The sequence below is a fragment of the Macaca thibetana genome, chromosome 5, assembly GCF_024542745.1.
Source record: "Macaca thibetana thibetana isolate TM-01 chromosome 5, ASM2454274v1, whole genome shotgun sequence".
Classification (NCBI taxonomy): domain Eukaryota; kingdom Metazoa; phylum Chordata; class Mammalia; order Primates; family Cercopithecidae; genus Macaca; species Macaca thibetana.
Window position 1 is genome coordinate 44,962,481 of NC_065582.1, and position 16,880 is coordinate 44,979,360.

General features: G+C 36.3%; 1 pseudogene across 1 annotated transcript; it reads right to left on the minus strand.

Annotated features, from left to right (window-relative positions):
* Nucleotides 1-2,422: 2,422 nt before the first annotated feature.
* On the minus strand, nucleotides 2,423-4,287 carry LOC126955320 (60 kDa heat shock protein, mitochondrial-like; annotated as a pseudogene). The gene has a single exon (XR_007725885.1). The product of XR_007725885.1 is annotated as a 60 kDa heat shock protein, mitochondrial-like (transcript).
* Between the last annotated feature and the right edge of the window lie 12,593 nt (nucleotides 4,288-16,880).

A 16,880-nucleotide genomic window follows, 5' to 3' on the forward strand; every position in this document is an offset into this window, starting at 1 on the left:
TTTATAGCTTATATCCCATCATCAATTTACATCCTACATTTCTTTCTCTCTATTCCCTCTGTCCAGGCTAATGGAATCCATCTTCATCTCCTACCTGGGGTACTGTGACAGTCTCTTAAACAGTCTCTCCAATTCCAGTCTTTCTTCCATCTAATCAATTCTCCATGCTGTAGCCATCTTCTAACAATAAAACCAGGTCATGTCAGGCCTGTACTAAAAGTCTATCTATAACTTTCCATTGCATTTAAGATAGAACTCGAAACCCTTGATATGGCAGGTAAGGCCCTGTCTGGCCTAGACCTTGCCTATGTCTTCAGCCTCATTTCGTGCCACTCCTACCCTAGATCTTTTTACTTGCATCAGGCTTCCTTCCATATCTTGAATGAGCTATGCCCTTTTCATGTGTCCAGGTTTCTGCTCAAATCCTTTCTTTCCCCAAAGAGTCTCTCCATCTCTACTCTACCTGTTCCCTGCCACTGACACCACACCTACTTTTTCCTGGATAATTCCTATAGTTCAATTTAAATAGTATGTCCTTTAGGATGCCTGTCCTGACTTTATCTGTCTTCTGTGATATACTTGCATATCATCCTGTTAATTTCCAAACCTCTCATCAAACTTCTAATTTTCTTTTCATTTAAATAAACTTTTAATTGAAGTACAGCATCACACAAAAATGTGAACAAATCATGAGTGTATATATATATATATACAGAGAGAGAGAGAGAGAGAGAGATGAATTTTCATAAAATGTGCACATACATGTTATCACCTATTCAGATAAAAAAATATATTACCAGCACTCCAAAAACCACTTTGTTCCCTCTTCCAGTAATAAGCTCCTTCAAGGTAACCAATATCTTGACTTCTAGTGCCACAGATTAGTTTGTATTTTCTTGAACTTCACTTAAATGAAACCATACAGTCTGTATTTCTTGGGGTCTTCTTTGACTCAATATTACGTTTGTAAAATTCATGGTGTGAATGGCAGTGGTCTTTCGTTCCTGTTTCTTTGAATGAATATACCGCGATGTGGTTAATCCATTCTAATGTTCATTGTCATTTGTGTCATTTTTAATTTCTGGCTATCATGGCTGCTGCTGTTGTAATGAACATTCTTTTATGCTTGTATCTGCTTTTTATTTCTGAAAGATTTATGTATTTCTATTAGGTGTATTTCTGGGAGTAAATTTGCAGGGTCATGGGTAGGCATATGTTCAGTGTTAGTAGACACTGTCAAGCAGTTTCCTAAATGGGTTCTAGTAATTTAAACTCCCACCAGCCCCATGAATATATATACCTACTATGTGTTCACAGAAATTAAAAATTAAAAATTAAATAAATAAAAAATAAACTCCCACCATGAGTGTATGAAAATTTTAGTGAATTTGCATTCTTGTCAACATTTGGTATTTCCAATATTTTATTTATTCATTCTGATGTGTATATAGTAGTATCTTCATTGTGTTTTTATAAATTGCATCTCCATAATGGTGACTAATGAGGATGAATGTCTTTTTATTGGCTATTTATATATCAGCCATTTATATATCTTCTTTTGTAAAATTCCTGTTCAAGTCTTTGCTCACTTTGTTATTGGGCTGCCTCCCCTACCACACTCCATTGATATGTTAGAGGTTTGTTTTATATTCTTTTTGTAATCTATTTTGTATATTTGTCTGTTGTTGAATATGTGTGCATTGCAAATATCATCTCCTAGTCTTTGGCTTACCTTTCACAGAACCTTCTGAAGAACAGAAGTTCTCAATTTTAATAAGGTATAATTTGTCAAGATTTTTCTTTGTGGATTTTCTGTCTTATTTAAGAAATTGTTATCTACTCCCAAATCATGACTTCATTGACTTTATTCTCTTGTTTTTTTTTTTTTCCTAGAAGCTTATTGTTTTATACTATTCATGTAAAAGTGATTTTTGTTTATGTTGTAAAATGAGTACATCAAGATATGTATCTTTAATATCCAGTTTATTGAAAAGACCATCCTTACCATGTGTTAATTTTATCATAAATCAGGTATATATTTGTTTCTTTTTTTTAACTTTAAACAAATTTTTGTTACACAAAGATAGTCACATAATTGGATATTTCTCTACTTTGTACACAATTATTCTCACTCTCCACAGAATGGCTGCTTAAATTCTCATCTGGTGGTGGCAAGCACTGAAATCCTCATTTTAACAGAACAGTAGTAAAAATGCCTCAGTGATTTAAGTTGAAAGCAGTACATTGGTACATGGCTCTTTTACCCAGCATCAGGAATGTATAAATGTCTTTTTATTCAAAAATACAAACTAAATTTTCTGTGGGCATGGACAATGACAGCAGTAAACCATTATATATTTTGTCAACTGAATCCAGTAACTGATGGTTTTTGTGATTTCCTTAACATCAGCCAGCCTTTTCTTCATTTTCTCCAACTGTCTTCTCTGAAGTTATTGGTGAGGAACACTGCCTTGGGCTTCCTGTCACAGTTTATTAATAAAGATAAAGCACTGCTCTAGGAGTTAGAACATGCCACCTCCCATACCACCTCCCATTCCATCCATTGCACCCATTCCAGGATCCTTCTCTTCTTTAGGAATTTCTGTGACTACAACTTCTGCTGTAATTAACAGAGAGGCCACACCAGAAGCATCCAATAAAGCAGTTCTCACAAGCTTTGTTGGGTCAGTAATTCTTTTTTGCAGCATATTCACAAAATCTCCGACCATAACATCATAACCAACTTCTGAGGAACTTTGCATAATTTTCTCAACTATCAAAGATACTTCAACACCTGCTTTCTTAGCAATGGTCATTGCTAGAATTTTGAGTGTTCTTTTGATAATTTCTATACCAATGTTTTGATCTTCATTAGCTGGAGTCAATGAGTCCAAGGCTGAATTGCACCAAAGCAGGGCACAACCCCCTCCCAAAACAATGCCTTCTTCAACAGCAGCTCTTGTAGCATGAAGGGCATCTGTAACTCCGTCTTTCTTTTCATTCACTTCAGCATCACTTGTCTCACCAACCTTCAGCACAGCTACTCCATCTGAAAGTTTTGCCAGCAGTTCATTCAGGTTTTCTTTTTCATATTCACTAGTTGTGACATCTAACTGCGCAATGATTTTTTGAACACATTTTTCAATTTGAGCCTTGTCACCTTTTCCTTTTAAGAGCATGGCATCATCTTTGGTCACAATGACCTCTCCAACTTTTCCTAAGTCATGAGGCTGAACGTCTTCAAGATTTAGGGTCAACCCCTCTTCTCCAAACACTGCACCACCAGTAGCAATAGCCATATCTTTAAGCTGGTTGTTTCTATTGTCACCAAACCCTGGAGCCTTGACTGCCACAACCTGAAGACTAACCGTTAGCCTATTCAAGACGAGTGTACTTAGAGCTTCTCCATTAACTCTTCAGTGATTATGACCAAAGGCTTACAGTGAGCATTGGCAATTTCAAGAGCAGGTACAATGGACTGGACACTAGAAATTTTCTTTTCACTCAGCAGAAGATAGGCATCCTGGAATTCACATTTCTGATCTTTTGATATATTAGTTAAGTATGGAGAAATATATCCTTGATCAACCTTCATGCCTGCAATAATTTCTAATTCATCATTCAGTGGTTTTCCATTCTTTACTGTGATGATACCCTTTCTTCCAACCTTTTTCACTGCATCAGAGATGATATTGCCAATTTCTCTGTCTCCATTTGCAGAAACTGTAGCAATCCGTGCAGTTTCTTCAGGGGTGGTCACAGGTTTATACTGGTTTTTAAGTTCAGCTATTATAGCATCAACAGCTAACATCATACCTCTCCTGATTTCCACTGGATTAGCCCCTTTGCTAATCTTCTCTAAGCCTTCCTTGGCAATAGAGTGTGCCAGTGCAGTAACAGTGGTAGTGCCATCCACAGCTTCTTTATTTGTGCTATTGGCAACATCTTGAACAAATTTAGCTCCAGTATATTTTATATTTATCCTTTAAGTCAATTGGCTTTGCAACAGTCACACCATCTTTTGTTACTTTAGGACTTCCCCAGCTCTGCTCAATAATCACTGTTCTTCCCTTTGGCCCCATTGTAACGGCTACAGCATCGGCTAAAAGTTCTATACCTTGAAGCATTAAGGCTCAGGCATCTGCACCAAAATTATCTTTGGCGTAAGCCCAAGTGAGATGAGGAGCCAGTACCCTGGACACCGGTCTCATCTGGCAAAAGACTGTGGGTAAACGAAGCATTTCTGAGGGGCGGCAACAGGTTGTGCGCTTGGTGAGGCAGGTGGTCGGCGGTCAGTGAGGGAAGTATATATTTGTTTCTGAGCTATGTCTTTTGTTTCATTGTCCTATTTGCCTAATAACTAATTAAAAGTCCTTTCTTCTACTTTGAACTACATGTTTTATAAAGGCTAGAGCAACGTGTATTTCTTATTATTACTGTATTCTTATTTATTATAATAGTGCCTTACACCTTGGTTGGGACTTACTACAGTTTTGCTGAACATTGAATTAATAGCCATCTTTCATAAACAGTTTAAATGATCAAATATTGAATAGAAGTGCTGAAAGTGGGCAACTTTGTCTTTTTCTGATCTTACTGGAAAAGCTTTCAGCTTTTCACCATTGAGGGTGATGTTAGCTGTGGGCTTGTCCTATATGTCTTTTATTATATTGAGGTACTTTCCTTCTACACATAGTTTACTGACAGTTTTTAACATAAAAGGATTATGAATTTTGTCAAATGCTTTCTCTGCATGTACTGAGATAATCATATAATTTTTGTATTTTATTCTGTTAATGTGGTGTATCACATTTATTGACTTGAGTATGTTCAATCATCCTTGCTAGGATGGGAATAAATCCTACTTGATTGTGAAATATTATTTTTTAAATGTGCTATTGAACTTGGTTTTCTAGTATTCTTTTGAGGATTTTTGCATCTGTGTTTATCAGAGATATTTGGTCTGTAATTTTCTTTTCTTGCAATGCCCTTTTCTGGCTTTGGCATCAGGGTGAAGCTGGTCTCATAAAATGTGTTTGGAAGTGTTCCCTCCTTTTCAAGTTTTAAAGGGAGTTTAAGAATAAATTGTATTAGTTTTTCTTTAAATGTTTGGAAGAATTTGCCATGAGGCTATCTGGTTCTGGGCTTTTTTGTTAGTGATTCAAGCTTTCTACTTGTTGTTGGTCTATTCAGATTTTCTGTTTCTTTATGGTTCAGTCTTGGTAGGTTATATATTTCTAGGAATTTATCCATTTCTTCTAGGTTAGTTAATGTGTTGACACAGAATTATTCATAATAGTTTCTTATGATCCTTTGTATTTCTATGATATGAGTTGTAGTGTTGCCTCTTTCATTTCTGATTTTCTTTGAGTCTTTCTTTCTTTCTTTCTTTTAGTGTAACAAAGTTTTTAAAAAAATCTTGTAGTTTTATTGATTCTTTTTTAGTTTTTATGTCATTTATTTCTGTTCTGACTTTTATTATTTCCTTTCTTCTGCTGACTTTGCACTTCGTGTTTTTTCCCCTAGTTCCATGATGTATAATGTGAGGTTGTTTATTTGAGATCTTTCTTCTTTTTTGATGTAGGTGTTTTTTTGCTGTAAACTTACCTTTTAAAACTGCTTTGGCTGCATCCCAGAAGTTTTGGGATGTTGTGTTTTTATTTTTGTTTGTGTGAGGATATTTTAAAATTTACCTTTTAATTTCTCCTTTGACCTATTGGTTATTCATGATCATGTTTTTAAATTTCTACATATTTATACATTTTTGAGATTGTTTATGCTATTTATTGATCTCTAGTTTTATACCATTGTGGTGAAAAAAGATACTTCCTATAATTTAAATCTTATTACATTTGTTAAGATTTGTTTTATGACCTAACAAATTATCCTGAAGAATGTTTTATGCGCATGTGAGAAGAATGTGTATTATGTTGCTTTCAGATGGAATGTTCTACATATGTCTGTTAGGTTTATTTGGTTTAAAGTGTAGTTCAAGTCCAAAGTTTTCTTATTGATTATCTGTCTGAATGATCTGTCCATAGTGAAAGTAAAGTATTGATGTACCTTACTGTTATTGTATTGTAGTCTCTCTCTCCCCTCAGATCATTTAATATTTGCTTTATATATGTAGGTGTGCTGATACTGGGTGTATATATTTATAATTCTTATGTCCTTTTGAAGAACTGACCCCTTTATCATTACATAATAACCTTCTTTGCTTCTTATTATAGTTTTTGACTTAAATGATATTTTGTCTAAGTATAGCTACTCCTGATCTCTTTTGGTTTCCATTTAGTAGAATATCCTTTTCCATCGCTTCACTTTCAGTCCATTTGTGTCCATGAAGGTGGAGTGAGTTTCTTGTAGGCAGCATATAGTTGTGCCTTGGTCTCTAAAAAATCTATTCAGCCACTCTACAGCTTCTGATTGAAGAATATAATCCATTTACATTTAAAGTAATTATTTATAGATAACGATATACTATTACCATTTTGTTACTCTTTTTTTGGTTGTTTTATAGATCTTTTGTTCATTTTTTTCCTTTCTTGTTGTTTTTCTTCATGGTTTGATGGTGATGAGTTTCTATGGTGGTGTGTTTTGAATATTTATTTTTATATTTTGTGTATCTACTGTAGGTTTTTGCTTTGTGGTTACCACTAGACTTGCATGAAACATCTTATAGTTATAACAGATGATTTTAAGCTGATAACCAGTTAACTTTGCCTACAAAAGCTACATTTTTACTTCCCCCACTTATACTTAATGTATCTCATGTCATAATTTACATTCTTTTGTAAACTGTATCTCTTAACAAATGATTGTAGCTATAGTTACTTATTTATTTTTTAATTTTACTTTAAGTTCTAGGGTACATGTGCACAACGTGCAGGTTTATTACATAGGTATACATGTGCCTTGTTGGTTTGCTGCACCCATTAACTCATCATTTACATTAGGTATTTTTCCTAATGTACCCATCCCCCTGCTCTCCACCCTATGACAGGCCCCCATGTGTGATGTTCCCTACCCTGTGTCCAAGTGTTCTCATTGTTCAATTTCCACCTATGAGTGAGAACATGTGGTGTTTGGTTTTTTGTCCTTGTGATAGTTTGCTCAGAATGATGGTTCCCAGCTTCATCCATGTCCCTGCAAAGGACATGAACTCATCGTTTTTTATGGCTGCATAGTATTCCATGGTGTATATGTGCCACATTTTCTTAATGCAGTCTATCATTGATGGACATTTGGGTTGGTTCCAAGTCTTTGCTATTGTGAATAGTGCCGGAATAAACATATATGTGCATGTGTCTTTACAGTAGCATGATTTGTAATCCTTTGGGTGTATACCCAGTAGTGGGATGGCTGGGTCATATGGTACATCTAGTTCTAGATCTTTGCGGAATCGCCATACTGTTTTCCATAATGGTTGAACTAGATTCCAGATCCTGGAGGAATCACCATACAGTCTTCCAAAATGGTTGAACTAGTGTACACTCCCACTAACAGAGTAAAAGTGTTCCTATTTCTCCACATCCTCTCCAGCACATATTGTTTCCTGACTTTTTAATGATCGCCATTCTAACTGGTATGAAATGGTATTTCATTGTGATTTTGATTTGCATTTCTCTGATGACCAGTGATGAAGAGCATTTTTTCATGTGTCTGTTGGCTGCATTAATGTCTTCTTTTGAGAAGTGTCTGTTCATATCATTTGCCCACTTTTTGATGGGGTTGTTTGTTTATTTTCTTGTAAATTTGTTTAAGTTCTTTGTAGATTCTGGATATTAGCCCTTTGTCAGATGGGTAGATTGCAAAAATTTTCTCCCATTCTGTAGGTTGCCTATTCACTCTGATGGTAGTTTCTTTTGCTGTGCAGAAGCTCCTCAGTTTAATTAGATCCCATGTGTCAATTCTGGCTTTTGTTGCCATTGCTTTTGGTGTTTTAGTCATGAAGTCTTTGCCCATGCCTATGTCCTGAAAGGTATTGCCTAGGTTTTCTCCTAGGAATTTTATGTCTAATATTACATAAAATGTTAGACCTAGGTTTTAGGTCTAACATTTAAGTCTTTATTCCATTTTGAATTAATTTTTGCATAAGGTGTAAGGAAGGGATCCAGTTTCAGCTTTCTACATATGGTTAGCCAGTTTTCCCAGCACCATTTATTAAATAGGGAATCCTTTCCCCATTTCTTGTTTTTGTCATTTTTGTCATAGGTCAAATGATTGTAGATGTGTGGTGTTATTTCCAAGGCCTCTTTTCTGTTACATTGGTCTATATCTCTGTTTTAGTACCAGTACCATGCTTTTTGGCTACTGTCACTTTGTAGTATAGTTTGAATTCAGGTAGCGTGATGCCTCCAGCTTTGTTCTTTTTGCTTAGGATTGTCTTGGTAATGCAGGCTCTTTTTTGATTCCATATGAACTTTAAAGTAGTTTTTTCCAATACTGTGAAGAAAGTCATTGGTAGCTTGATGGGAATGGCATTGAATCTATAAATTACCTTGGGCCATATGGCCATTTTCACGGTATTGATTCTTCCTATCCATGAGCATGGAATGTTCTTCCATTTGTTTGTGTCCTCTTATTTGGTTGAGCACTGGTTTGTAGTTCTCATTGAAGAGGTCCTTCACATCCCTTGTAAGTTCAATTCCTAGGTATTTTATCTCTTTGTTGAAATTGTGAATGGGAATTCACTCATGATTTGGCTCTCTGTTTGTCCGTTATTGGTGTATAGGAATGCTTGTGATTTTTGCACATTGATTTTATATCCTGAGGCTTTGTTGTAGTTGCTTATCAGCTTAAGGAGAGTTTGGGCTGAGATGATGCGGTCTTCTAAATATATAATCATGTCATCTGCAAACAGGGACAGTTGGACTTCCTCTTTTCCTAATTGAACACCCTTTATTTATTTCTCTTGCCTGATTGCCCTGGTCAGAACTTTCAACAATATGTTGAATAGGAGTGGTGAGAGAGGGCATCCTGTCTTGTACCAGTTTTCAAAGGGAATGTTTCCAGTTTTTGCCTGTTCAGTGTGATATTGGCTGTTGGTTTGTCATAAATAGCTCTTATTATTTTGAGATATGTTCCATCAATATGTAGTTTATTGAGAGTTTTTAGCATGAAGGGCTGTTGAATTTTGTCAGCCTTTTCTGCATCTATTGAGATAATCATGTGGTTTTTGTCGTTGGTTCTGTTTACCAGATAGATTCTGTTTATCGATTTGCATATGTTGACCCAGTCTTGCCTCCCAGGGCTGAAGCTGACTCGATTGTGGTGGATAAGCTTTTTGATGTGCTGCTGGATTTGGTTTGCCGGTATTTCATTGAGGATTTTTGCATCGATGTTCATTAGGGATATTGGTCTAAAGTTTTCTTTTTTTGTTGTGTCTCTGCCAGGCTTTGGTATCAGGATGATGCTGGCCTCATAAAATGAGTTAGGGAGGATTCCGTCTTTTTCTATTGATGGGAATAGTTTCAGAAGGAATGCTACCAGCTCCACTTTGTACCTCTGGTAGAATTCGGCTGTGAATCTGTCTGGTCCTGGACTTTTTTTGGTTGGTAGGCTATTAATTATTGCCTCAATTTCAGAGCCTGTTGTTGGTCTATTCAGATACTCACCTTCTTCCTGGTTTTGTCTTGGGAGGGTGCATGTGTCCAGGAATTTATCCCTTTCTTCTAGATTTTCTAGTTTATTTGCATAGAGGTGTTTATAGTATTGTCTTTTTGTAGTTTGTATTTCTGTGGTATCAGTGGTGATATCATCCCCTTTATCATTTTTTGCTGCATCTATCTGATTCTTGTCTCTTTTCTTCTTTATTAGTCTTGCTAGTGGTCTATCAATTTGGTTGATCTTTTCAAAACACCAGCTCCTGGATTCATTGATTTTTTGAAGGATTTTTTTCGGTCTCTATCTCTTTCAGTTCTGCTCTGATCTTGATTATTTCTTGTCTTTTGCTAGCTTTTGAATTTGTTTGCTCTTGCTTCTCTGGTTCTTTTAATTGTGATATTAGGGTGTCCATTTTAGATCTTTCCTGCTTTCTCTTGTGGGCATTTAGTGCTCTAAATTTCTCTCTACACATTACTTTAAATGTGTCCCGGAGATTCTGGTATGTTGTGTCTTTGTTCTCATTGGTTTCAAAGAACATCTTTATTTCCACCTTCATTTCTTTGTTTACCCAGTAGTCATTCAGAAGCAGGTTGTTCAGTTTCCATGTAGTTGTGCGGTTTTGAGTGAGTGTCTTAATCCTGAGTTCTAACTTGATTGCATTGTGGTCTGAGAGACAGTTTGTTGTGATATCTGTTATTTTACATTTGCTGAGGAGTGCTTTACTTCCAACTATGTGGTCAGTTTTGGAATAAGTGTGTGTGGTGCTGAGAAGAATGTATATTCTGTTGATTTGGGGTGGAGAGTTCTGTAGATATCTATTAGGTCAGCTTGGTGCAGAGCTGAGTTCAAGTCCTGGATATGCTTGTTAACCTTCTGTCTCATTGATCTGTTTAATATTGACATTGGGGTGTTAAAGTCTCCCTTTATTATTGTGTGGGAGTCTAAGTCTCTTTGTAGGTCTCTAAGGACTTGCTTTAGAAATCTGGGTGCTCCTGTATTGGGTGCATATATATTTAGGATAGTTAGCTCTTCTTGTTGAATTGATCCCTTTAACATTATATAATAGCCTTCTTTGTCTCTCTTGATCTTTGTTGGGTGAAAGTCTATTTTATCAGAGACTAGGATTGCAACCCCTGCTTTTTTTTTTTTTTTTTTTTTTTTTTTTTTTTTTTTTTTTTTTCTTTCCATTTGCTTGGTAGATCTTCCTCCATCCCTTTATTTTGAGCCTATGTATGTCTCTGCATGTGAGCTGGGTCTCCTGAATACAGACCCTGATGAGTCTTGACTCTTGATCCAATTTGCCAGTCTGTGTCTTTTAATTGGGGCATTCAGCCCATTTACATTTAAAGTTAATATTGTTATGTGTGAATTTGATCCTGTTATTATGATGTTAGCTGGTTATTTTGCCCGTTCTTTGATGGAATTTCTTCTTAGCATCAATGGTCTTTACTATTTGGCATGTTTTTGCAGTGGCTGGTACCAGTTGTTCCTTTCTATGTTTAGTGCTTCCTTCAGGAGCTCTTGTAAGTCAGGCCTGGTGGTGACAAAATCTCTCAGCATTTGCTTGTCTGTAAAGGATTTTATTTCTCCTTCACTTATGAAGTTTAGTTTGGCTGGATATGAAATTCTGGGTTGAAAATTCTTTTCTTTAAGAATGTTGAATATTGGCTCTCACTCTCTTTTGGCTTGTAGAGTTTCTGCCGAGAGATCTGCTGTTAGTCTAATGGGCTTCCCTTTGTGGGTAACCCAGCCTTTCTCTCTGACTGTCCTTAACATTTTTTCCTCATTTCAGCCTTGGAGAATCTGACAATTTTGTGTCTTGGGGTTGCTCTTCTTGAGGAGTATCTTTGTGGTGTCCTCCGTATCTCCTGAATATGAATATTGGCCTGTCTTGCTAGGTGGGGAAGTTCTCCTGGTTAATATCCTGAAGAGTGTTTTCCAACTTGGTTCCATTCTCCTTATCAATTTCAAGTACACCAATCAAACATAGATTTGGTCTTTACACATAGTCCCATATTTCTTGGAGGCTTTGTTTATTTCTTTTTACTTTTTTGTCTCTAATCTTGTTTTCTTACTTTATTTCATTAATTTGATCTTCAATCACTGATACTCTTTTTTCCACATGATCTAATCGGCTATTGAAGCTTGTGCATGCATCATGAAGTTCTTGTACCATGGTTTTCAGCTCCATCAGGTCATGTAAAGTCTTCTCTACACTGTTTATTCTAGTTAGTCATTCATCTAATCTTTTTTCAAGGTTTTTAGCTTCCTTGCGATGGATTCAAACATTCTTCTTTAGCTTGGAGACCTTCTAAAGCCTACTTCTGTCAGCTTGTCAAAGTCATTCTCTGTTCATCTTTGTTCCATTGCTGACAAGGAGCTGTGATCCTTTGGAGGAGAAAAGGCACTCTGGTTTCTAGAATTTTCAGTTTTTCTTCTCTGGTTTCTCCCCATCTTTGTGGTTTTATCTGCCTTTGGTCTTTGATGTTGGTGACCTACTGATGGTGTTTTGTTGTGGATGTCCTTTTTGTTGATGTTGATGCTATTCCTTTCTGTTTGTTAGTTTTCCTTCTGAGAGCCAGGTCTCTTAGCTGCAGGTCTGTTGGAGCTTGCTGGAGGTCCACTCCAGACCCTGTTTGCCTGGGTATCATGGTAGAGGCTGCAGAACAGCAAATATTTCAGAACAGCAAATATTGCTGCCTGATCCTTCCTCTGGAAGCTTCGTCCCATAGGGGTACCCACCTGTATGAGGTCTCAGTCAGTCCCTACTGAGTGGTGTATCCCAGTTAGGTTACATGGGAGCCAGGGACCCACTTGAGGAGGCAGTCTTTTCATTCTCAGAGCTCAAACACCATGCTGGGAGAACCACTGCTCTATTCAGAGCTGTCAGACAGGGATGTTTAAGTCTGCAGAAGTTTCTGCTGCCTTTTGTTCTGCTATGCCCTGCCTCCAGAGGTGGGGTTTACAGAGGTAGCAGGTCTTGCAGAGCTGCAGTGGGTTCTGCCTAGTTCGAACTTCCCGGCTGCTTTGTTTACCTACTTAAGCCTCAGCAATGGTGGATGCCCCTCCCTCTGCCAGGCTGCTGTCTCACAGGTTGATCTCAGACTGCTGCACTAGCAGTTATGAAGGCTCCATGGGCATGTGACCCACTGAGCCAGGCGTGGGATATAATCTCCTGGTGTGCCATTTGCTAAGACCATTGGAAAAGCACAGTATTTGGGTGGGAGTGTCCCGATTTTCCAGGTACAGTCTGTGACGGCTTCCCTTGGCTAGGAAAGGAAAATCCCCTGACCCCTTGCACATTCTGGGTGAGGCTATGCCCTGCCCTTCTTCAGCTCACCCTCCATGGGCTGCACCCACTGTCCAACCAGTTGCAATGAGATGAACGGGGATACCTCAGTTGGAAATGCAGAAATCACTGTCTTCTGCATCAATCATTCTGGGAGCTGCAAACTGGAGCTGTTCCTATTCGACCATCTTGGAAAGAACTTCTCTAGCTATAGGTATTTTTTAACAGTTTTGTGGAAAAAGCTTTGTGAAACTGATCTGAGCAATAGCTTTCTGAATATGACCCCCAAAGCACAGGACACAAAACAAAAATAAAAGAATGGAATTCTGTCATACTAAAAAAGTTTTGCACAGCAAAACAAAGGGACAAATAGACACACACGTGTGCACACACACATACACATCAAACAAGAGTGAAGCTACAATCTACAAAATGAAAGAAAATATTTCAAAATCATACATCTGAAAAGGGGTAAATATTAAAAATATATAATGGTCTTAAAGAATGCAATAGCAAGAAAGCAAATAACCCAATTTAAAATGGTCATACAACCTGAATAGACATTTCTCAAAAGAAGGCATACAAATGGACAACAGATATATTTAAAAAAGCTCATCAGCAGGGAAATGCAAATTGAAACCACAATGAGATATCACCTCATACATGTTAGGGTGCTACTATCAAAAAGACAAGAGACAACAAGTGTTTGTGGTAATGTAGAGAAAAGGGAATCTGTGTGCACTGAGGGTAGGAATATAAATTATTAGAGCCATGATGGAAAACAGTATGGAGATTCCTCAAAAAATTTAAAACAGGGCTATCATAAAATCCAGCAATCTTGCTTCTGAGTATGTATCCAAAGGAAATAAAATCAGTATGTTGAAGAGATGACCACACTATCGTGTTCATTGCAGCATTATTCACAATAGCCATGATATAGAATCAACAGATTAATTGATAAAGAAAAGGTGGTATATATAAAAAATGAAATGCTATTCAGTCTCAAAAAAGAAGGAAATTCTGTCATTTTCAGCAACACAAATGAACCTGGAGGACATTAGGTTAAGTGAAGTAAGCCAGTCATGAAGGAACAAATGACACATTATCTCATTTATATGTGGAATCTAAAAAGGTCAAACTCATAGAAGCAGAGAGTAGAATGGTGGTTATCAGGGGCTGGGTGGGAGGGCAGATAGGGAGATATGGTTTAAAGATTAAAAGTTTTAGTTTTATAGGATAAACTCTGGAGATCTATTATATAGCATGGTAAGTATAGTTAATAATAATGTATTGTATACTTGAGAATTGCTAAGAGAGTAGATCTTAAATGTTCATCACACACACATGATAACTGTGAGTTGATGAATATATTAGCTTGACTGTGCTAATCATTTCACAGTGCATACATATATCAAAACATCAATTTACATTATAATAGATACAATTTTTATTTGTCAGTTATATCAATAAATCTGGAAAAATGATAGAATATATTCACAAATTGATAATTATCTCTGAAGTGATTATATAAATGCTAGTTACAATAACCTCCTCTGTGTTTTAGGTTTATTCATAAAAATAGTGGTCTCTTTTAAAATGCTCCTCCAAGAAACATGCATAAAACTCTCATTATTTGCATATGACTTTGTGTACTTAAAATAGACTAAATCATCCACTTTTGGGGCTATCAAGCTAAGAGTTTGTTATTGATACTGCTGATACTGTCATTGATACTGCTGATATTGTCATTGATACTACTGACACTGATTATTATTAATCATATTGATATTACTGGTCCAGTAGAATCAATAACAAACTTTTAGCTTGGTAACTGTATTATATGAATATATTCTACTTTTCAAAAATTAAGACATTACAGATAAAACTAAAGTTTTCTTTGATCAACACTCTCAAATTCAGGTCCTTTTCCTTCTCCTAACTAATGACTATTATTGTATTTAGCATGAATATTTTCATATTTTTAAAAATATTTTTCATAGATATATATGCCCTTGTGAAATTCACAATGTTGTTTTTATGTTTGCCTTTGTTTTTATCATAAATGGTTTCATATTATATGTATCTTCCTGTAATTTGCTAATTTTGCCTAACAGTATTTTGAGACCCATCTATTTTAATACATAAAGTTCATGCTTATTTTATTTAATTGGGTCTATAATATTTTATTTTATAAATATTTGATGTTTTGCCAGGCATGGTGGCTCACACCTATAAGCCCAACACTTTGGGAGGCTGAGGTGGGAAGATCACTCAGAGTTCAAGACCAGCCTGGGAAACACAACAAGACCCTGTCTCTATAAAAACTAAAAAAAAAAATTAGCCAGGTATGGTGGTGTGCACCTGTAGTCCCTGCTACTCGGGAGACTGATGCAGGAGGATTGCTTGAGCCCAAGAGTTCAAGGTTGCAGTGAGCTATGATCATACTACTGTACTCCAGCCTAGGTGACAGGGAGACCCTGTCTATAGAGAAAAAATAATTTTTTTTATTGTATAATGTTATAATGTAGGGGCCAAATGTTCAAACCATCTAGGTTCAAATAGAAGCTCTATCACTTTGTGTGGCCTTGGGAAAGTTACTTAACCAAGGTGTGCTTCAGTTTCTCATCTATAAGGTGGAGATAGTAGTGTCTAGCTCATGTTATTATTTTGCTGTAAGAAGTCAATTTTTTTTTTTTTTTTTTTTTTTTGAGATGAAGTTTCACTCTTGTTGCCCAGGCTGGAGTGCAATGGTGTGATCTTAGTTCACTGCAACCTCTGCCTCCTGGGTTCAAGTGATTCTCCTGCCTCAGCTTCCCAAGTAAGTGGGATTATAGGAATGCAGCTCCACTCCTGGCAAATTTTGTATTTTTAGTGGAGACCGGGTTTTACCATGTTGTTCAGGCTGGTCTTGAACTCCTGACCTCAAGCAATCCACCCGCCTCGGTCTCCCCCAGTGAGCCACTGTGCCTGGTTGGAGTCAATGATCTTTTAATTAAAACTCAGTAAAAATTTCTTTCATATTTACGTGCATATTTACCATTTCTGATGCTGATTACTTCATTGGGTAGTTCCAAATTTCTATCAGGTACCACTTTCTTTCTGTTTGAAGAACGTCTTTTCTTCCAGTGCAGTTCTGCTGGTGATATATTTCCTAAGCCATTGTTTGCCTGAAAAGTTTTTATTTTGCCTTCATTTTGTAACATATTTTACTGGGTGTAGAATTTTAGATTGATTTTTTTTTCAGTTTTCTAGTTTGTATAGTTTCTGACAAAAAGTGCCTTATCAGAAATGATACAACCTCTATCATTGTACTTTTGTGTGTAATGTGTCTCTTTCTATGACCTTAAGATTTTCTTTATCACTGTTTTTCGAACATTGTTATAATATGCTTTGGTAGGAATAATCTTTGTGTTATTTTGCTTGAGGTTTGTTAAACTTCTTGGACTTTTGTGTTTATAATTTTGATCAAATTTGGGAAGTTTTCATCCAGTAGTTATTCAAATATTTTTTCTGTATTTCCATCCCCTTACATTCCCTCCTACTGAGAGTATGATTATGTGTATGTTAGTGTGCTTGATAATGTCCCACAGGTCATTAGGGCCTTATTCAATGTTTTAAAAATTATCTCTTTTGTGTATTATTTTGGATAGTTTCTCTTGCTATAGCTTTTTGTTCACTAATCTTTTCTTCTGTTAATCCTATTCTGTGTATTTTTTTCATCTCTGAAAGTTCCACTTGTATCATTTTTGTCTTTCATTCTCATTATGCTGATATTTTTCTTTAAATTTTTCAGTATAATATTAATACACTTTGATTTAAAGTCTTAAATAATTTCATCGTCTGTATCATTTGTTTTTCTATCTATTGATTTTTCTTTTGCTTATCTGTAACATTTTTATGTTTGTTTTGTAGTCTGCTCAGGTTGCTATAACAAAATACCTCATAGACTGGGTGGCCTAAATAACAAACATTTATTTCTCACAGT